At 46.3% G+C, this 20214-nt stretch overlaps 1 protein-coding gene across 2 annotated transcripts in view; it reads left to right on the forward strand.

Annotated features, from left to right (window-relative positions):
- Positions 1-20214, forward strand: part of KIRREL3 (kirre like nephrin family adhesion molecule 3) — a 317515-nt gene that overhangs the window by 48030 nt on the left and 249271 nt on the right. The window lies entirely within an intron of this gene.

Consider the following 20214-nt stretch of genomic DNA (forward strand, 5'->3'; position numbering starts at 1 on the left):
GCTTACTGACATTTACGTGTTTGCATCAGGAAACTCTGCTTCAGTGCCCCTTTCCCTCCCTCTCCCCAGAAGTCAGGCAGCATCTGTCCTTGTGCGTCTTGACTTGGTGTGTGCACTCAACTGCAGGCTCCTGGCCACGACCTCTTTAAAGACTTTTGCCATCTTTTTTGGCTTGCTGTTTTAGCAGTTGCTTGCTGGGGGAATGGGCTGGTTGCTGGATCTGGCCTGAAGCACTGTAAGTATTTCTTCCTTCCTTCTCTGGGGGACAGGAGCTTGCCACAGGTCTTTGAGTAGAGTTAGCTCTGTTTCTGTGATGTCAAAGAGTAATTCACAGATGTCGCTCTAGTGGTACATTCTTCTGGATGACAAAAGCTTTGGGTGCTGGCCCTTGTCGTCTGTTTCCATTTCAGTCTGTTGTGTGTGTTTCACTGAATCCAAGGTCCTCTCTCAGTTTTCTGGAAAAATTTCATTTGATAGGTCTATCTGGCTGTGTATCCTTGCAATTTCCTGCAGTACCTCCTGGCTCGTGCAGAAGTCATGTATCCCTTGCACTTAGCTGGACTGATTACTTGTATCACTGCTGAATCCAGAGGCCAGATGATGGTCTGGAAAACCCACCTGGCCTCTTCTTGGAAATGATAGTTCTTCATCAACATCTGCATGATCACTGCATTCGGGCTTTGATTAGAATAGGGAGTTGTAGTGCCCAGAATTGCTCATCTGGCTCCGTTTCCTTGAGAGAGCGAGCAGTGCTCCTTGAGACCATGCTCTCATGTGTCCAAACCAATCTTGGCAGTAGCAGTGGCTTTACCTCTGCAGAAGGAGGGTGGAAGACACGAGCTGGGGTCGGAGATGTCCTGTGTGTACATGCATGCGCTTGCTAGGTGGGGATGTGTCTGGGGATGGACAGAGAGAGGTGGGTGCTGCCAGTTCCGGGAGGCTTTGGATGATGAACTTTTTCTGTGTTACCTCCTTGAATAAACTTTGACTTCTTGTCTCGTTATTCTTTCAATAGCCCCAATCTTCCTGGGTATGCTCAGTGGTAGAACAGATGATGGCTTAGGAGAGGGGGATTATTTCTGTTCTTCCCAGCAAATATATATCCACGTATTTATTTAAAGCTGAAACGAAAAAGCCAGTAGCAGCTGAGAACAGAAGCTCTGCTAAGAAGTTTTAAGCAAATATTATTAGATATGACCTCTTATTTATGAAAGACTTTGCAAGCGAAAGTCTGTTACCCTGTTATTGCCTCAGCAAAAGACCTATTTTCCCAGCCATAATATCCCCGCCAGCAATCAGTCTGATTAGAGTTTAGGTTGATGCAGTAAATATACGAAAGCTCAATTTAACCAACAGCACAGAAGCAAATAATAATAAGTTGGGGCCTTTGGCCATAAAAATTCAGACATTTACCTTGAATGTTGACTTAAACCATTTCAATTTTGTGCCAAATGAGGCTTGAAATGCATCATCCGACATACAGTGTCCAACCAATAAAAATTACATTAAATATTGTACCTTCCTGCTGGCAGCATGCTACGGAAGCTAAACTTCTCCCCCTTTGTTGGGGCTCCCTGGAAGCAACACAATAACTGATGTATTTTTTGTTTGTTTTGGTGTCTCAGAGCATGTTGTGGATATTCCCTGATGCCGTGGAGGCTCTCTGCCTTCACCTGGACCATATGGCAGAGTAAAGCTTTGGTGTCGCTCTGCTCAGAGGCATCCCAGCCTGCAGTTCTAGGCTGAAGGAGCAGGAAGTAAAGATGGATAAAGCAAAGCCGCAGAATCTTCATCTCTTCGCCTTACTGAGCTTCCTGATTCATTAGCAGGCCTGATTATCCACTTCCTTGGCTTTAATCTCTAATTAAACACCACCACAGACAGTGTGTTTGTGCCAAGCTGAACATAAGTGGCCTCTTCTTAATAAATGTGTAACTCTGATCTCTGTACTGCTAACCAGAAAAAAGTGAGAGCCTGAAGTTCTCAGGGAATGGTAATTGCCAAAGAGACTTCCACTTTTTTTTCCCCCTTTAAATGCACAGTAGATGACCGTTAGGCTTTCGGTATCTCTAGAATGGTAATTTCTTAAATCAAAAACACGTTCAGAAGAAGGGAGGGGAGGCCCCTCCGTGCCTGTCAGGCAGCAAGGCGGTAATTAAAGCCTGGAGAGGCGCTGCCTTTTGGTTTCAGCTCTCAGGACAGCTTGGTATCCTCTTCCTGTTGGGGACAGAATGGTGCTAGGGCAGGTGCTGACTCCCCATTGCATGAGTTGGTTTGTCTTGATAGCGGGCTAAAGACATTGGAATTTCTCTTACAGTTTTGAGTTGTGTCTGTGTTCAGGAGGCCTACAAAGGAAAGTGATTTGGGGGAGGGGGTGTATGTTTAGGGTGGAGCAGCTATTACGTGGTACATTATTCTGCTGCTTCTTTTAGGGACTGCTGGTTGAGCAGCAAACTGCTTGAGACAGGATCACACCGCCTCTGGAAGGGCAGTAACGCCTAAATTGCTCAAATTTGATTGCAGAAGCACAGCTGATTACACCTCACCCCTACCTGTGGATGCGTATTTTCTTTAACCTCTTCTAGAGTTCTACCTAAAGTAACAACAACTGCTTTACAGAAGGCCAAAAGCATTAAGAAAGCAAAAGTTTACAGCTGATGCATTGATGTGTACACGTGATGCAGGACTAAACCAGTGCTACACTTCAGTTTAGAAAATCTGGGATTGGTTAGAAAGATTTTGGCTAAAACATTTAAGCCTGAGGACACACGTGTGGGTCAAGATTGCATCCATGTAAAATAGTGCATGCCAAAAAGCTCTACAGCATGTACAGCTAGGCCTGCCTATCTAGTTGGGCTGTTTACCTCAAGGTTTTTAGCTCTGTGTCTTATCTATCTGCTTTTTTTCCCTTTTGATAATTTGCGAAGTTGGGCAGGGGTTAGGAGCCGACCCCCTGAATCCCTCGGGACGAGGGGATGGATGGGGAACTGCAACCACAGAGCAAGCAGGCGGAGGTTTTTTTTTTTCCCCCCAGCTTTACAACAAACCTGCTCCTTTAAAGTCGCAGGGGGCTCATCTTGCATTGCATCCCCGGGGCGGTGGTTCAGCTGCGGAGGCAGCAGCAGATGGGGAGGCATCGCTATAAATTCCCCGTGCCCTCAGAGGCTGCTGCCACGCGGCAGGCGGCTCTTCCCAGCGCTTCACGGTGGGGGCACCGGCCTCCTGCTCGGGCTGTTCTCCTCCACGGTGAATCGTGTTACCTGCCCTTAGAGACCTGGATGGGGCACGGGGGGGCTCTGGTTTTGCAGCCCTGGTCCCCAGTGCACTGGGTGGAAGTGCTGATGTCTGCCTGCCCCATACGCAGCTTTAGGGACTGCTCTGAGCCTGTACCCCCCAAATCTAGCTGTGTGCAAGGTGAGACCACCCCGCCTGTTTGTGCACGGTATGATACCTCTTGGGTTTGGGGTTTCATGAGGGATGGGCTTTTTTTTTTTTTTCTTTTTTGAACAAGCATATACAGGAGGGATTGAAAGCTTCCCCCCAGCACTTTTTTTCTTTCTTCAAGCAGATATGAAGATCGTGCTTTTGTCAGCTTTCCTCCACCTCAAAAGAGGGAAGAAGAATTTGAAAAGAATATTAAATTGCATTCGGGAAGGGTGCACAGAAGGGATGGGGGCAAGTTTTCCTATCACATCAGAGCTGCGTGTCCCACATTCCCCACCTTGAGGCGGATCCTTTGCCTTGATTTCACTTCTTTACCTTTTTTCTTTTTTTTCTGTCATGACTCCTGGAATAATTAGTTACTAGCAACTGTGCGTGTGTGGTTTTAAAGGCATCTTTTAAATCATCAGCGTGCGTTCCCTTTGCCACAGCTCTCTGCAGTGGCTCATCCCCTTGAAGATATGCAATCAATACTTCTCCTGAACCCACTGATATACTTGGCCATCACTTAAATATCATTACAGGAAAGATTTCAACGAGATCACTGCACATTATACTTTAAAGTTTGACTTTAAAAGAATGCCTGGGCTTTGCTAAAAGGCATTAGTAATGGGATTCTCTATCTTTGAGCTTAATTTATTCTGAAGAGAAAAAGGCCATTATCTTAAATCTCTTTTCCCCCCTTTTTTTTTTTTACTTTTACAAAAAGAAAAAAGGAAAAAGTAGGCCTCTGAAGTCCAGTACTTATGGCAAAATCATTGTTTAATTACTGACTTGTTTAACCCTTCGGAGGAAGAAGAGGCTGGGGAGGTGAGGGGTCATGTCTCGTGTTGCTCTGCGGATAGTGCTGTGGTTGGCGTGCATTCCAACCCCTCCTTCTCTGGGCCTACTTTGCTCCAGGATCAGCAAGTTGTGGGCTCATCTTTTCTGCAAAAAACTAGAGCCATTCACGTTATGCAGTGCTGTGCTTTGATGTGGGTGTGTGCTGGCTAAGCTGGAAGATCGGATAGGAAAGTCCTGTGTTTTCTCAACGTTAGCCAACGACTACAGGATGGGAGCCTCCATCTGAAAATCATCCGCATCACAGACCAGTTCTGCTTTGCAGAGTTCTTGTTAGCTGTAAAACAAAACAAAACAAACAACAACAACAAAAAAAACAGACCGGGGTGGATACTTGTCCATAGATGCATTTTACATGCAGGGTATCATGATGTACCACCGGAGCAGGGAGCCTCTGAGCTTCCTGTTAAAGCTCAGCCCACCTTGAATTTTTGGGTATGTCACTGACGCCTGCACGGTGCTCATGCTTGTGCTTCAAAAATCAGTCTTACCTTGGGTTTAATCCCCCCTGGGGATGGGTCTTGCCTTGAATTACATCACACACAGCTCCTTGAGTTAGGCCAGAAACATAACCCAAAGTCAGCTTGCAGCAGCAGCAGGTTTTTTGTTTGTTTGTTTTCTTTTGCAGGACTGATGAGCAAAACTGAGGAAAGCTTTTCAGTTCAGAGCAACATGCGGTTCCCCAGAGCACTGGGATGTTAGTGTACTTAACTGTGAAATGTGTGGGGCACTGGAGCAGAGAAGAGCAGAGGCTTTGCCCCAGGGCTGCGGGAAGAGAAATAACTCCAGATGTCCTCTGTCTTGGGCTGTGGCTTTCCCATTTCACCTGAATTGGTCTCTGCTTTCTGGGGTGGAGGCAGGACTCTGTCCCTTTAGCTATAGCTGTTGGTGCCCGAGTTATCATATGAGCTAAGGATCAGTTATACGTTAGAGACCTGGTAATGATGAGAATTAAATGAGCTTTTGCCGAAGTGAGCTGTGCTGCTGTTCACCTTCAAGTAGAAACTCCTCTGAAGAGCACCAACATCTGCACAAACAATCCGTCTTGTGGAAAGCACAGTTGATCTCGTGTTTGCATAAGAGAGTGCTCTTCTGTTGTCTCTCCTGGGGCAGTGAGCTCTGCATGCGGGAATGCAGGATACCGTGGCTTTCTAAAGGGCCCTGCCTGGTGTAAGCACATTTCCTCTTGCTCCGTTAATGGGGAGCACGGAGGCAGCAGGGTCCTGTGCCCAGGGCTCAGGCTCCTCTGTACCTGTAGGCTCTGTAGGCCATGGAGCATCTCCCCGGCTGCGTGTGGATGCTCCAGCTGCTCCTTCCCCGACCTGTAGCGAGGCGCCAGCTGTGCTGAAGGTGCAAGATCTTGTTTCTCCTAAAGCACTGCGTGGGGAGTGCAGGAGCCTGCCTCCCAGGAGGGATGGTCTGAGCACTTTTTGTGTTGGTATTCCTCTGTGGTTCCGTCTTTCTCTACGGCTAAATCAACCAAGCTGAGCTTGTCATTTTGCTCCTGCTATGCCTGGATGGTTATAAACAGGGCCACGACCCAGGGGTGTCTTGAGTCATTCAAGGCTTCTACTTTTTCAGATGTTTTCTCACGGCTTTAGTCCGAAGCATGTCTTAAACCTAGGTCTCTTGTCTTAAAACAGTTTCACTGGGCATCTGTAGCATAACCTTTAATTTGTGCAACTTGTAAGGTTGTACAGATTGATGTAGAGTCCTCATGACAATACAGTCCAGTGGTTAAAGCAGCATCGGGCACTTTTCTTCTGCTATTTGAATCCCTTTGACTCAGTTTCTCCCTGCGGTAAAGCTGTATTAATGTTGCTTACCTATTTTGATGCAGTTCTGAAGGTTAATTTATTTTTTTGTGAAGCACTTAGCAAACATTAAGTGTTACATAAATCTCAAGTGTTATTATCCACAAGATGCATTGATTTGCAGAGTGTGGTCATATTGTCTGGATTTCTTTTTTCTTTGAAAAAATTTCAATCCATTAAAGGGGGGGTTGGGGGACGACCCGTAGCTCTTACACCAGACCGAACAGTTGCATAAACAAAGAGCACAAAACGTCTAATCAATGATAAGGCAAATGGGGCCAATTGCATATCAGCTGCAGCCTGGAATTACGGTTCTCACGGACCGCACTGGAGAGCCAGGGCTTGTTAGGATCAGTGCTGCCGTGCGGGAGCGCGGTGACGAGCTTGCGGTGCTCGCGCTGCTTGCAGCCCACCAGGTGTGCGCTGCAGTATGACATTTTCCCACTTTTCCTTATTCCCGCGCACCGTGTGCCACTCTGTGCTGCCTCCAGTTGCCCTTAGTTATTAAAGGGAGCATCTCACGCGCTGTTGGGAAAGGTAAATTCTTGCAGCAGAAAGCAGTATTATTTACACACCTATGCCCCTATTATCTCTTTTAGGACATGGCAATACAGGCTGTTTTTTGGGGGGGTGCTGCACATAAGCGCAGGGAATAAATCATCAGGGAGCAGCAGTGAGGAGCGGGGTTGCTCGTACAGCTCCTCGATGATGCTGCAATTTACCCTATCAGGAACAGCAGGACAGGAGAGAGAACTGAATGCTCTCTGTTACGGCGGGGGAACCAACAGAAAAGGGTTTTTGGCTGAATGGCAATGTAATGGCAAGTGTCTTGTTTTTCTCCCTTTTTGCTTGGTAAGCCAGGATGGAATAAGCAGAAGCTATGTTTTTTATCCTGTTCAGAGCCGTGAAAGGTGTCTCCTCCCTAGTTCCAAATCAATCATAACTCTCTTAGACTCATTGATTTACAGACAGCATGAAACCACCTGCTCCCTACATCCCCATGTTATTTTTTTTATTATTATTATTTGTTATTTTTTGCTAGAAATTCTGGATTTATTGTTAGTGTAGCAAGAAGCTGGCTGTAACCAGAGGCTGAGCTGGGTGAGCTGCACCTATCTTGGCCCACTCATGTGGGCCAAGCTCTTGCCAGTGGTCTCTAGCCTGATGTTGGTCATTGAAGCGTGGCTCTCCCTTGGGCACAGCTCCTGTTGAATCCTCTTGCTGCTTAATTCAGCTGCAGAAAGGAGATGTATGGTGGTTACACCAGGCTCTCAGGCTTCTTTGCCTCCATTTCTCTGTGTTCCCTCGTGTGTGGTAGGCCCTTGAGTTTTGCCATGGTGCACAGGTTTCTGAGATGTGGAAAAGTGATGAAGCTATTACTTTTCAGCAAGCCCAAAAGCATGCTTTTGTTATTTTGTTTGCTACTGGATGGGATTGATGTTTGCAGAAGTGCTTTGACATTCTGGGCAGATGGACTAGATAAGCGCAAAGTGCTGTTGTTCTCATCCTACGACGAGATGTGAAAGCTGAAGATGCACTTGTAACAAACTTCCCCCAAATGTGAAGTGTGCTGGGGGTTTCGAAGCTGATCCATTCAGTGCCTCTGCTCTTGAGCAGAGAGGCCCTTCTGAGGCAGTAGATTACAGCCATAAGTGTGTACTGCTGAATGGGATATCTCTCCTGCAGTACACACTTTCATTGTCCCAACCACATTTTGGTATTTGCCATAAGCCACGCGCTCTTATGAAAAACCATTTGCAAGATAAGTAAAGGAAAATGTAATCCCTGAGTGGAATGAAGGGTGCTTTGAAATGAACGGGGGATAATCCTTTTGTTGTCTGTTACAAATGCACTTTATTTCTGCATTATCTGAGCATGAGAATAGACTGTTCGCTCAGCCAACAAATCCACTGCAGCACCCTCTCCCCAATGCGTCAAACCCAAGAGGCAGGCGGCAGAGCAGCCTCTGAACTTCCTTAGGTCTGTGGCTTGCAAAAAGGTTTCCTTTGAATTTCAAAATCCTGCTGGCGTGATTATTTTGGTTCTTGCAATGTACGCAGAGTGTTGGCTTAAGTCACGCTGAAAGACATGGGTTGAGATTCACAAAGCAGCCTGAAGGATTTAGCTGTCTACCTGCCCTTGATCTTCTATCAAGATGGGTAGGGAGATCTGCCTAAATTGCTTTTAAAATCAGAAAGTCCAATCATTGCCCCAGGGAGCTTGCAGTCGGGGTGGGGAAGGATAGAGAAGAATTTCTTCCTTTTTTTTTTTTTTTCCTCTTCAATGTATTTTTCTTTCTCTTGTTGGCACGTTTCTCATAGCAAGTTCAAGCCCATTGACTTATGCAAGGAGATACCTCCAGCTTTTGCAGAACGTGGACTTTCTGACCCATGTGGCCAGCAGCCAGGCGTGATCCGTCTGGCCATGCTGTCAGAAAGCAAAGCTCAGAGCTTAAAGACTGAACGCTGTGCAGTCTTGAACTCTGTAGCAACTACCTGTAAAGTCCTTTAGTTACTGCAGACATTGATTCTTAGGGCTTGTAAAATGAGTCACAGAGTGGCTGGTTTTTTGTTGTTGTTTTTTGTTTTTGACCCAAGTTCAATAGATGTGTCATAAGGATATATTTGTTTGCTCTGATTTTAGGACCTGCCATACCCAGCTTCCAGCCAGCAATTCAAAACTTCCTTGTGCTCCCTGCTCTCTTGGTTTGATGCAGAGCTTCCCACTGCATTTCCATGGTGTGCTGAAGACAGGGTGCAGATTTTGTTTTACAAGTTTTTTTGAAGAAACTCCCTGAAATCAAGGTCTGTCCCAGGTAGACCAGTGTTGCACAGCTGGTTGAATTACCAGTGGCGGTGCTTGATGCTCCAGTGCACGAGATGTAACAGAGCCCACTCCGAGCCCAGCTGCGTGGGGACCATTGTGATTTTTCCCTAATCGACAGGTTCAAGCCTGGAACTCCCAGAAATCCCCGGCCCTTAACCATGGGTGGTATCAGTCTTGGAATAATCCAGTTGCTTTCAGTAAAACAATTATAGCTGGCAGACTTTGTCTTTGCTTGCATAGTAATTAGGGGAGAAAAGGAAATTAATTAAAAAGCTAATTATAAAGCCTATGAACATTGTTTTCAAATCTTTAGATGAATTTACTTTTGCTGAATGCCACCTTTTTTTTGATTTATTTGGCTCCAGCAGTGGTATCTGAGGGAAATGAACCATTGGTTCCTGACATGGCACGATGCTGTGCTGTCTTGTAAGGAGATTGTCATATACGATGGGCAAGACGCAGGAACAGCACTGATCTGACTGTAAGCCTGTTGTCTTCCAGCTTTTTCCATTATGAAGCACAAAGCAAATTTAAGTTTTCTGCCTCCTGGAGTCTCATGCCATTCTAATCTAAAGCTAATCCCTTCAAACAAGCATATGTCTGCCCTTGGAGCAGGTTTGTTGTGGGGTCTTGCTTTCTTGGGAGCTATGTAGCGCTGCAATTAGTCTAGGTGTTTAGGTGGCTTCTTCTGGACCATGTTGTGCTCAGCAGCAATTTAAACGAAGTGTCCACTGGTAAATGGTAAAAACTACCCAGGGAAAACGTGATGTTCCCATGCATAGCAAATGTATTCATTAGCATCAAAGCTATTATGCAGAATATCAAAATGACCTTGCAGTCATTAGAATCTAGGTATGTTATGACTTAAGTTTAGAGGGACTTGCATTACAATGTATAATCTAATTAGTGTTACCTCTACTAATTGCTACATATTGCTGAGGTATATAAAATAAATGCATGATTGATGGCAGGTCCCACCAACGCTTATGCTAGCCCCCGTTTTTAAACAGGAAGACAAAAGCACGGGGATAATAAGTTACAGTAATTTAGTTATCTTTGTTGGCACCTTGTTAATGCAGCTGTTGTTGTGTGCCTGAATGTGACAAAGTTTTTTGTACGTGGGTTGTGACTGTAGGGTTCACCAGGGCCCTTCATAAGGTGGAATCAGACCACTGGATCCCTCTCGTGGGTAGGAACATCAGAGAAAGCGGATGGGGAAGTACAGGTAGTAGTTGGTGGTGGGTTTGCCAAGCGGCTGATCCAAGTGCCTGGCACAGGGCTACAGCTGTGGATTTGGGATCCGAGTGGTCTCCTGTGCTGTCAATAAAAAGTGAAAGCAAGTGCTGAGGTTTTTAACCCCAAATCCCCGTGTGTCCTCTCCCCAAACCTAGAAGTTTGTTCTTGGGGATAGAGATCTTAGTATGAATTCTCTATAAATAAGCTAAGTGATGGCTTGACCAAGGAATAATTTCTGCAAGAGGCTGTGCTCACTGTGGGGAATGGCTGTTTTTTCATATATTCAGGTAATTAATGACTGGATGAATAAAAGAGAACTATGTTCTCTTCAACTTGCCTTGCTGGTGAGCAGTACACGTAGTGTAAGGGAAGCTGGAGAAAGTGGGCAGATGCTACAGGAAAGGAGCAGATAAAGATTTGGTGTGACCAGGATGCTGTCTCTATGCACCAGTACTTTTGTTTCCACCGTAAGTGCATCTACAGGGGGAGGTGGTGGGTTAACATTGAGAGAATCAGCTGTGACCATGTTCAGAACAGCAAGCAAGAACAGGTGCAGACAAAATGTTCCTGTTGGAAATGGCTATGCATACCTGAACTGCTGCCTTTGGAACAATTTTTCATTTCTCAGCTCTGTGCCACCTCTGCTTCCCAGCTGTCCTGGTGGGGATCCTTGGTTTGCTTGTTTGTTTGTAGCAATAACCAGGTTAGGAAACATTGAACTGCAAATAATTAACATGAAATCTTTGTTCCATGTGCTCTCTAGTCCTAGGAAGTCATCATCAGAGCCAGACAGTGATATTTTGATATTCCAGACTCTTTTTTTGATATCTGGATTGCAGTTACAAAGTGGGGAAGGATGGCAGGCCTAGCAGTTTTATAATCGCTCTTTCTAATGTGCAGTACCATGGGACACCTTTTAGATGTCTCCACAGTGGCTTCTGTGTGCTTCAAACACGTGTGCTGTTAAATGCAGAAACCAGCTACTGAATTAATGAATGTGCCTTCAAAGGACCCTCCCCCCTTTCCCAAGCTGGAGATCTGAAGGCGATCTTGAAGTGGGTGACATGCCTTTGAAAATTATGCAGCGCAAACAATAAACCTCATTAAATAAAGTCAGCAAAAGCAGCACAGAAATCCAACGTGGAGAACGGACATGGGGGGACCGACACTCGGCTTCCTCAGCCCGGGACAAGGAAGGCATTCAAAAAAAAACAAACAAGCGTGCTGCAAGGGGAAATGGGGACGGAGCAGGGTGCCCATGGGTTGTCTTTTCCTCTGAGGGGTTTTTGGATGCAGAAGATGGGCAGAAGGAGCCCTGCGGGGGGCAGCTCCACCACCACCATCTGCAGAGAGCCTGCCCTCCTGCTGGGTGCAAGGCCTACTCGGGCCCGGTGCCTGCCCCTTCTGAAATGAGGATTAATGAGTTCTTCCATCTGATGCTTGTTTGAGATTCGCCATTTGGGTTCATTTTAAACTAATTTTATTCTCCATGTCGCTGGCAATTTATGCAGCAAATGCAATTATTGGAGATGAACGCCTGCCACAGCTGAAGGCTAGAAGTGCCACTTCCTCGGATGCGCAAGGAGCAGAGAGCTGGGGGACGGGGGGGGGGGGGGGGGGGGCGGGGAGGGAAAAAGAATATTAGAAAAATAATCTTTCCCCACAACACTCTCAGAGCTGATACACACACCTTCATAAAAAAGTAATTTAATTTTCCCAGTGCAGCACGAAACGGAGATCTAATTACCCACTTCTAAATTGCTTTCTTAATTTTTCCAAACATGGCTTTTTGTTTATGCCTTTCCCTCAGCCCTGCTTAGAGGCTGCCGTGGAGCTCACCTCCATATGGAGGTCAGCGATAAAGCCACCTGGAAATGTACTTTCTCTTGATAGCAGGTGTCAGAGCTCCTAATGTGCCACGTGGGCCTTTTTTCCGCTGTAATGGTGCTTCTCCGCAGAAATGCGCTTTGAAGGCATCCTCCACGTGACGGTGGAGAAGGCAGGGCCACGCTGGTAATTCGGGAAGCAGCCCTGGGAGCGTGGCTGGGAGCTTCCTTCACATTCACGTCGACTGTTTTCTTGAGGTTTGCGGGGGTTTTACTGCCTCAAAACTGCACTTTTGCTGGTTTCTGCACTTCCTCACTTGAAAGCATTTGTACATCCTTGCGGTCTGTTGTGCGTCAGTATCAAAGACCATGATCCTCTGCAATGAATTTCTGGAGTTTCCTGAAGATCCCTGCAGGCGCTGCCTTTTAGGCTGTTTATTTACCTTGTACCTGGACAATACTTTCTGCAGAGTCCCAAGAGGCCTGTGCTTCTGCAGGAAGTTCTTGTAAAAATCATCAGCCAGTGTTAGAGCAAAGAGAAGTGTTTGAAAAACTTGGTTTTGATCATATTGCAGAGTACCCTCCCCACACTTCATGTATTCTTCACGTGAATTTCCCTAAATTTCAGCTAACAGGCTTGCTGTCTGAATTTAAGGTGATGTACACACACCTTCTCTAATATTTATAGGATAAATGCTAAGCTGTACTTTAGTGATTATCATGAGTTTCTGAAAAACAGATTTCTGATGTTGGAGATAACATGACACCTTCAATTATTTACCAGTAACTGTTTTCAACCTGCCAGCAACAATTTGTCGGTGTTAAGGTATTGAGGAGAACACAAAGCAATTCAGATGCGATGTCCGTGTTTTGAACTTTCTTTGCGTTGCGTCCCGCTGTTCAGCTCTCCCTCTCCACACTCCCCTGCACCACGTTCTTCCCATGTATGGGACCTGGCAATAGATTTTGCACAGAATGATGTATGGATGATGTTTTTCATCCGTAATTTGTCTCACTGGTGCTGGTGGGTTTTACATATTTTTTTTTTTCAATGTTCTAAATTTAACAGCAGCAAACCAGTACACAGAGCTTTTCAGGCTGGCCTGCTTATTGCTGGTTTGGATCTGGCTCGCTGCGATGGGGGATGCCCAGCTGTAGGGTCAGAACCGGTCCCTGCGCATCTCCATCCGGATGCGTGTGGGTCAAGGACTACGTGGGACTGAGCTGTCAGCCACTTGTGAAGCTCGCCTGCAGAGCCTGCCTGTTCAATAATGCTCTAATTAACTACTGCAAACTTCAGAGGACCCAGCTAACTATAATTGAGAGATCAACAGAGGCTGCGATGAAGTTAGATGTGCATACTAATTACTGAATTATCTAACACCTGCTTTTGAGAGCGGCACCAAAATATAAATACATTTTGCATTGTAAGGCCCTTGCTATAAGGAATGCAAGATGTGCGAGCAAGAGATGAAGTGCCTTGTCAGACAGTTCTTAGATCCCTTTTAGTGTCTGCAGCTTCCTAGAAGCGTCTGCAAGACCTCATTTGACAAACCTCTATCCTTTATTTTTAGTCAGGGTATTGAGGCTGTCATGTTGCAGGCTCAACCTGCAAGGAGCCAATTAAGCAGTATTCCAAACATTAAATCGGATGCTCCTGAGGTGGTGGCAGCGGCGGTGGTGGTGATGATGATGATGATGGGCTTTGCAAGGCCCTGGTGAATTCTTCCGGTGCTGCAAGTTTTGTGTCAGTGTCCAAATGACACAATTTGCTGTCAGCTCTGAAGCCTCTTGGAGGAAAATAAATACATAAATAGAAATTAGGATTCATTTTTCAGCTGCCACAGCCACAGATAAAAGGTTAAATGTCCCAGGTATTAGTGTAGTGGTCCGCTGAAGGCCTGTTGCCAATCATTCTTGGTATAGGGAGGGGAAAAGGGAAACAGCTAAGGAGAGAGTAAAAGCTGCTTTTTTCTCCCTTATTCTATTCTGCTCTTTTATTTTTTTTAATACCGATCTAAGGTGCGATTTCCACATCATCAGCTCAATCAGCCATCACCATCAGCCCTCTGAAGGCAATAATTTTCTGCTAAGCAATTTTGTCACTGTGCTGGAAGAAAAATGAAACCAACATTTCAATGCTTTGTCCAACCTGGAATCAGCACATGGCACAGTTCACCATCTCCCCCCCTCAACAAGTGGCTATTCACTTTTTTCCTTTGAGGATTAAGCCACTTACCATGGAAAATACTTGAGCTTTGCTATTTCTTATCTCTCTTTTTTTTTTTTTTTTGAGTATCCCATTTGCTCAAGTGTCATAAGACATGTTGGTTCTTTTGATGGTTTCAAGTAGCATTGTTTAGGCTGGTTGCAGAGCTGGTTGCATACTTTGCTGTTCACAGCTAACTGCTCCATCCCTCCTGAAAGGCAGGAGCTCACGTGAAACCTCCTGCTCTTGAAGCGGCGCTTTTAGTCACCGCTGCTGTGATGCACAAAGCCTTGAGATCCGTAACTCTTGAATGTATTGAGCCAAAGCCAGGTAGGTGAGCAGGTTGGCAGCGTGCGTTTGGTTTGCACAGCTGTGTGTTTGCAGAGTGGGGCTGCAAACAGCCTCTTCTTCGGTGTCCTATTGACACCCGGTCCTGAGCACAACGCTTCTGCTAGTGACCTCTCGGAAAGATGGAGATGATTTGCCCATTACTGCCTTGTCCCAACGACCGTCGTTGGTTGCTTCTGACTGAACAGCCTCGTGTGAAGCCATGTTAGGAGTTCGTTGTGTTTAGGGGAGTTGTTTGAAATTCTTCTCCCGCACCTCTTATCAGAAGCAAACCCGGGATTATTGACTGCTTGTGATGCTAAACTTTCCATACGCTGGCCTCAGCCTACTGCTTACTTTGAAAATCTTTTTGTAACCGCAGTTGCCAAGCAACTGTCAGCTGTATTTCGAAGATGCTTACCACCTTCAGGATGTTGGGGCCCAAATGCTGCCGCTACGTTCTGCAAGATTACTGCTTCCCCAGGCAGAGGGCTTTGTGAAGGCCAGGGAGCATTCTTCCACTTCTACCCTTATCTCTGCTTGCTTTATTAGTGTGTTTTCACAAAGCTCTCCGCCCTCTTACCCCGCTGATTATTGTGCTGGTTAGGCTCCGAGGGAGCACCTGGCTCTCACAATTTGTCCTTCCAGCACATGCTTTGACACTGGGCATATGGGAGCTGGAAATCCAAGCATTGCCCCTTGTAGCCAGTAAAAGCATTCTAGTTGTGTTGTATCCTTTTCTTCTTACAGAGAAAAAAAAATGGTATTTTGGTAGGAGGTAAGACGGGGCAGAGTGTGGGGAGGCAGATAAAGAAAGAAAAGGAAATCTGTGGCTGTGTTGTGGCTGGGGGTCGCTGCCGGCAGTGGCTCGCACAAGGCCGTTGCTTCTTGGTGTGGCTGTAGGTTTCTCTGAGGCTCCGCTCCTCTCCACGGGAAGCAGGTGCTCCAGGTTGTTTCTGCAGCCGCAGAAGCCCGGTAGCATCTCCCGTGGCCTGAAGAGAATGAGAGGGCCAAGGGGAAATTAGAAGTCCATCAAACTTTGCCTACAGAAGTGCTTATTAACAGACTCCCTCTGTACATGGATATGCATGGTTTATTTCATTTTAGTGCCAGCCTATTCCATTTAGGTTAATAAAAGAAATATCCGTTCTATTAGGTGCATTACAGTGACAAAGCACCAAGGGAGCGGGAGGCTGCGTGCTTGTCAGCCGCCTGAGTATTGGGCTGTCAGTTGTGCCATCAAGCCTTCCTGCTTATTTGCAATTTTATTTTCAGATGTGATTGACATCTGGAGGCTCTGACATTCTCGGCACAAACATACAGCCTGTTATTATGCTTGCATTAACATTTTGATAAACACACAGTGCAGCATTGAAAAAGTAATTACATGTCATCACATCTCTGCCTCATCAAAGAAAACTTTGCTGTGTAATTGCTCCAAGATTTACCCAGGTACAATGTGCAGCTTCCAGCAAAGGCTCCTTTCTGTTGAAGAGTTTACATTTACCTTTTAAGATGCACAATATCCTTTCCCCATGGGGCTTTCTTGGTCTAAAATAAACCTGGCAATATAATTTAGCTTTCCATAAATATGCTTGGATATTAGAGTGCAGTACTTTTTGCATAATAGTTATTTAATGCTTGATGTAAATATGTTGTGTATTATATGGGCTAAGCTATCAAGGTAAGTTTTTGATGACTGGGAGAAATAGCACATTGTTACATTGGTTTTTGCATTAGCAGAAGGGTCCTTTTGCACTTATATTTATATCAGTACTTCTCACAATGACATCTAATTTTACAATAAAGTGAGCCTAGCTGAAGCGCCTCGCTCTAGATTCTAAAATATTGGCTATTTCCTCGCTTGTAAAGGACTTTTCTGATGTGTCTCTGAAAGAGGTATTATATGGAAGAATACAAATAATTCCAAAGGTTTTTTCTTCCTTTCCTAGGAGCCAAGTAAGGAAGAGAGTCTCATTGATGTTCAGTCAATAAATCTTGCGAGATAGACACTGAAAGACCTGAATGAAAGGTAGAAAAAAAACCCATGTGTGTGACAATAAAACAGGTGAAAGTGGTCAATCAGACAATTGCTAGCCGTGGTGCGTTTTCAGGTTATTTCAGATGCAATGTGCTGGCCAAGTCAGCTTTCCTCCTTGCTGGGAAGTCCAGATAATATGAGCCCATTCTACTGGTGACTGATGGGATTATTCCTTTCACTCAAATAGTGCTCGTCTGGACTCTAGAATGACAAGTTTTCGGTTGTGTCCCCAGTTCTGGTGGGATAATGTACCTAACCCTAGTCCTCCCTACGGGCAGGCAGTGTTTCTAATGCCTCAGCTGGAGAGGAGAAGAATTCTCAGGGTTGTTCATGAGAGGAGCTTTGTGGCCAAACCCTCTGAGATGCCTGTTCTCTTGTCAGATAGCAGTAAGGAAAAAGAGGGAGGAATGGCCTTAGCAGTCATTTCTTCCCATCTTCTGTCTTCTGCCCTTCATCATGGCTTCCACTTCCAAAGGGAAACATCTCCCTCCCTCTGTAGGAGCAAATTTTCTCTCCTTTCTTCAGCTTCACATAAGGGGAGTAATGTGTGGAAGCATTTTCTCCTTGACTAGCCTGCCTCGAAGCGGCTCTGACCCCATCACTGCGTGCAGGACAGGAGCTGCACCACCTTATAGCTGCCACCACCCGAGCACATCAGCTTTCCCCCAAAGCCAGCTGCCTTGTTCCCCGGGACTGCTGGCATCTCAGCCGGCGGTGCCGGACCATACCGCTGCAAGCCAGCACCTGCTGGGGCTGGGAGCTGCGAAAGCTGCGCCCCTTGGGAGCCTCTCTGCAGGAGCCACCGGTGAGCGGTGGGTAGCAAGAGGTCCGAGGGGTCCTGGAGCAGCTCCAGGAGCTCCAGGGGCTCGGCCACCCATCGCTGCATCAGGAGCCACAGCTCCAGGTGCTGGCTGGGGCGATTGGCGTGGCTGGCCTTGCTGGGAGGAGGGGTTTTATAAGAAGCATTAAAGGCGGACAGAATGGCGCGCGTTTCCAAGTGTGTTTAATGGTTTGATAATGCGATGTTAGTGTCTATTAATCCTCTAAGGAGATTGGTATTAGCTCAGCTTTAGCACTAGACTGAATAAATACACTAACAGGATGCACCCCGGCTTGCGCCTGGAACATCTGTATCCAACATCTGTATTATTATGATTATAGGCTTGTGGCCTACATACAGTATCTATGAAATGAGATCTGCTATTACACCTTTAGTGCAGCCTGGATAGGTTAATCCCCCCGCCCTGCTGCCAAGGCCAAGTCGAGCGGCTGGAGGAGCAGTCCCGGGCCGTGCCGAGGGTCTCCGCATCGCTCCGGGGTGGCACAGGGCAGCGCCGCATCGGCCCCGGCTTCTGCAGTGACTGCTGGGGAGACGACATGCGCGGACCCGCGTCTGTCACCCCCCAGTGCTGTCTGCGTGGGTGAAGTTGTGATTGCAACGCAGAGGGGTCTTTCTGGCATTGCGTTCAACCTTCTGCCTTCTCCCCTTTTGTGGGGAGCAGCTCCCTGGGTTTTAATCGTTTCCATCCCTGTGGATGCTGTGAGCAAAGCGCAGCTTTCAGGCCAGGCTGCTCTGTCCAGAAGCCTCGGGGTGTCTTCCCAGTGCCACGCAGCTTCATACACCTGAGGAACTGAGAAACTCAGGCAGTAGCAGCCCCTCCGTGGTCTTCCAAGGGTGCGGGTGCAGATACCCTCCTGCTCAAGGCAGGGGGAGTCCCACGCACCAGCCTCCCCATCACGGTTTATCCCGTTACTTATTCCAAGGAGCCATTACAAGTGGCTCGTGATTCCTATTCATCTTTTCAGCCCTCACCCATTTACTTTCAGGACATTTACATTTAAATATGTGTTTCTGCAGAAGCTTTACAGGAAAGCAACATTGGACCAAAAAAAAAAGAAAAAGTGGTTTAAAATGCATTTTTCATGCTCTTTCATACTCTATCGATTTTGTTTTTCTCATTTTTTCTTATAAAGAGAAGGTTTTCTAATACATTTTTCAAAAATAAAGGAGTCAGCAGTTCTACCCTCCTAAAGCAATAGTTATTCACCTAGATTATAAACAGAATTTGTGAGGGAGGGATATTTATATAAATTTCCTTTTTCAATAAAATGAATATCGTGAAAAAAGCAGTAGCTCACAGTGAGAGGCTCCCAGGCACCGGGTTCGGTGGCTGAATTTCTCCCTCGCCTGGGCTGCTGGTGATGGGCAACGTGCTTCGCGTTGCCCGCACACGAGAGCTGGCGAGGAGGGAGCGCGGAACCAGCTGCCTCTTCCCTGCGCAAGCGGCTTGCAGGAAAAATCAGTTTCGTCTTGTCACGCAGCAAGACTTTTGGTAAGCGCTGGATCGCTGTGGTTTGACATTGTTGACGTCCAAAATTCCAATTCGCAGTTTGAAATGGCTGCTCTCAAATGCTGTTTGTGTTTGGTCTTTTTGAAGAGGGGAGGGGAAAAAAGCAGGCAGCAGACATGCAGTGTGTCAGAATTATTGAGAAGAATTGCTGTCACTGACTTGATTGTCTAATCTCACAGAAGTTTTTCTTCCAGTTAGGTTCTATTTCTGAAATGTTGATAGGTTTGGTGTTGATTTTTTTTTTTTTTTGCATTTGAGTGCATGAGTATTTTTGATACCTCCAAAAATATTTGATTCCTCCAAAAAGGAAACCTTTCTCCAGCTGTATTTTGATGTTGACAACCATGCATCTTGGTTAAGCTCTTTGAGTTTGCGTGAAGCTGCCAATGATAGTCAATAATATGCCCTTTTATATAAAATCTGCCTTCTCGGTTTGCTGGAAAACAAATGGGACCACATATACTGAATGACAAACTTTGGCTCAGAGGCTTAGCTCTGTTTTATATTATTATTTTGGCTCTCTAAAATTTGAGCCAAGGGACTCCCAAGCCTTGGTCAGGGAGGGGGGACCATCTTGCTCAGACCCTCGGGGACACAATTGCAGAGGTTTGGGTGGACGGCACAGTGCAGTCTGCTCTGGGTGGAGGTCTGGGTGGACGGGGTACATCAAGAAGCCCATTTCAGTCTTATTTTACCTCTGACTTAAATCTCTTGTTATGTTGTTGTTTTTTTTCTCATTTCCCTGCTATTGTTAGTATTAATTATTATTATTTCTGCTTGCTACATGCCTGTGGAGTTTAATCCCCCTTTCTTGCTCTGAATCTCTGCAGTGTCTCCCTATTTACTGCAGACGAGCTCTGCCTTACTGGCTTTTTTGCTTAGGGTTATTTCCTCCTCCCCCACTTTTGTGGACCAAAATGTCCTCGCTGGCTGGAGGAACCTTCCCCTTCTATTCCTCCTTGTTCTTTGTGATCTCGTACAATATAGCTTAATCAACCCAGTGGTGCTCTGCTGAATCCTGTCTGGGAGACACAAAGGAATTTAAGCAGTTGGGTGTTGAAAAGCCTTGCCCTGCCTCTGCTGTTGGCTCCATAGGAGCACCCCTTGTAGCGCCGAGCGCTGTCGGGACGGAGCTGCTGGGTAATGGCAGCAGCCTGGACTGGTGGCTCTGCCAGTCCCTGCTCCCATATTTTCGGACTGTTAGCTCCCAAAACATGCCCAGCAAGCACTAGCCCACAGCAAACAGCAGCTCCTGCGGACCACCAAGCCCCTCTCTAGGCAAAGAAGAGCATCACCGCACCCT

The sequence above is a fragment of the Anser anser genome (assembly GCF_964211835.1).
Source record: "Anser anser genome assembly, chromosome: 22".
Taxonomy (NCBI): domain Eukaryota; kingdom Metazoa; phylum Chordata; class Aves; order Anseriformes; family Anatidae; genus Anser; species Anser anser.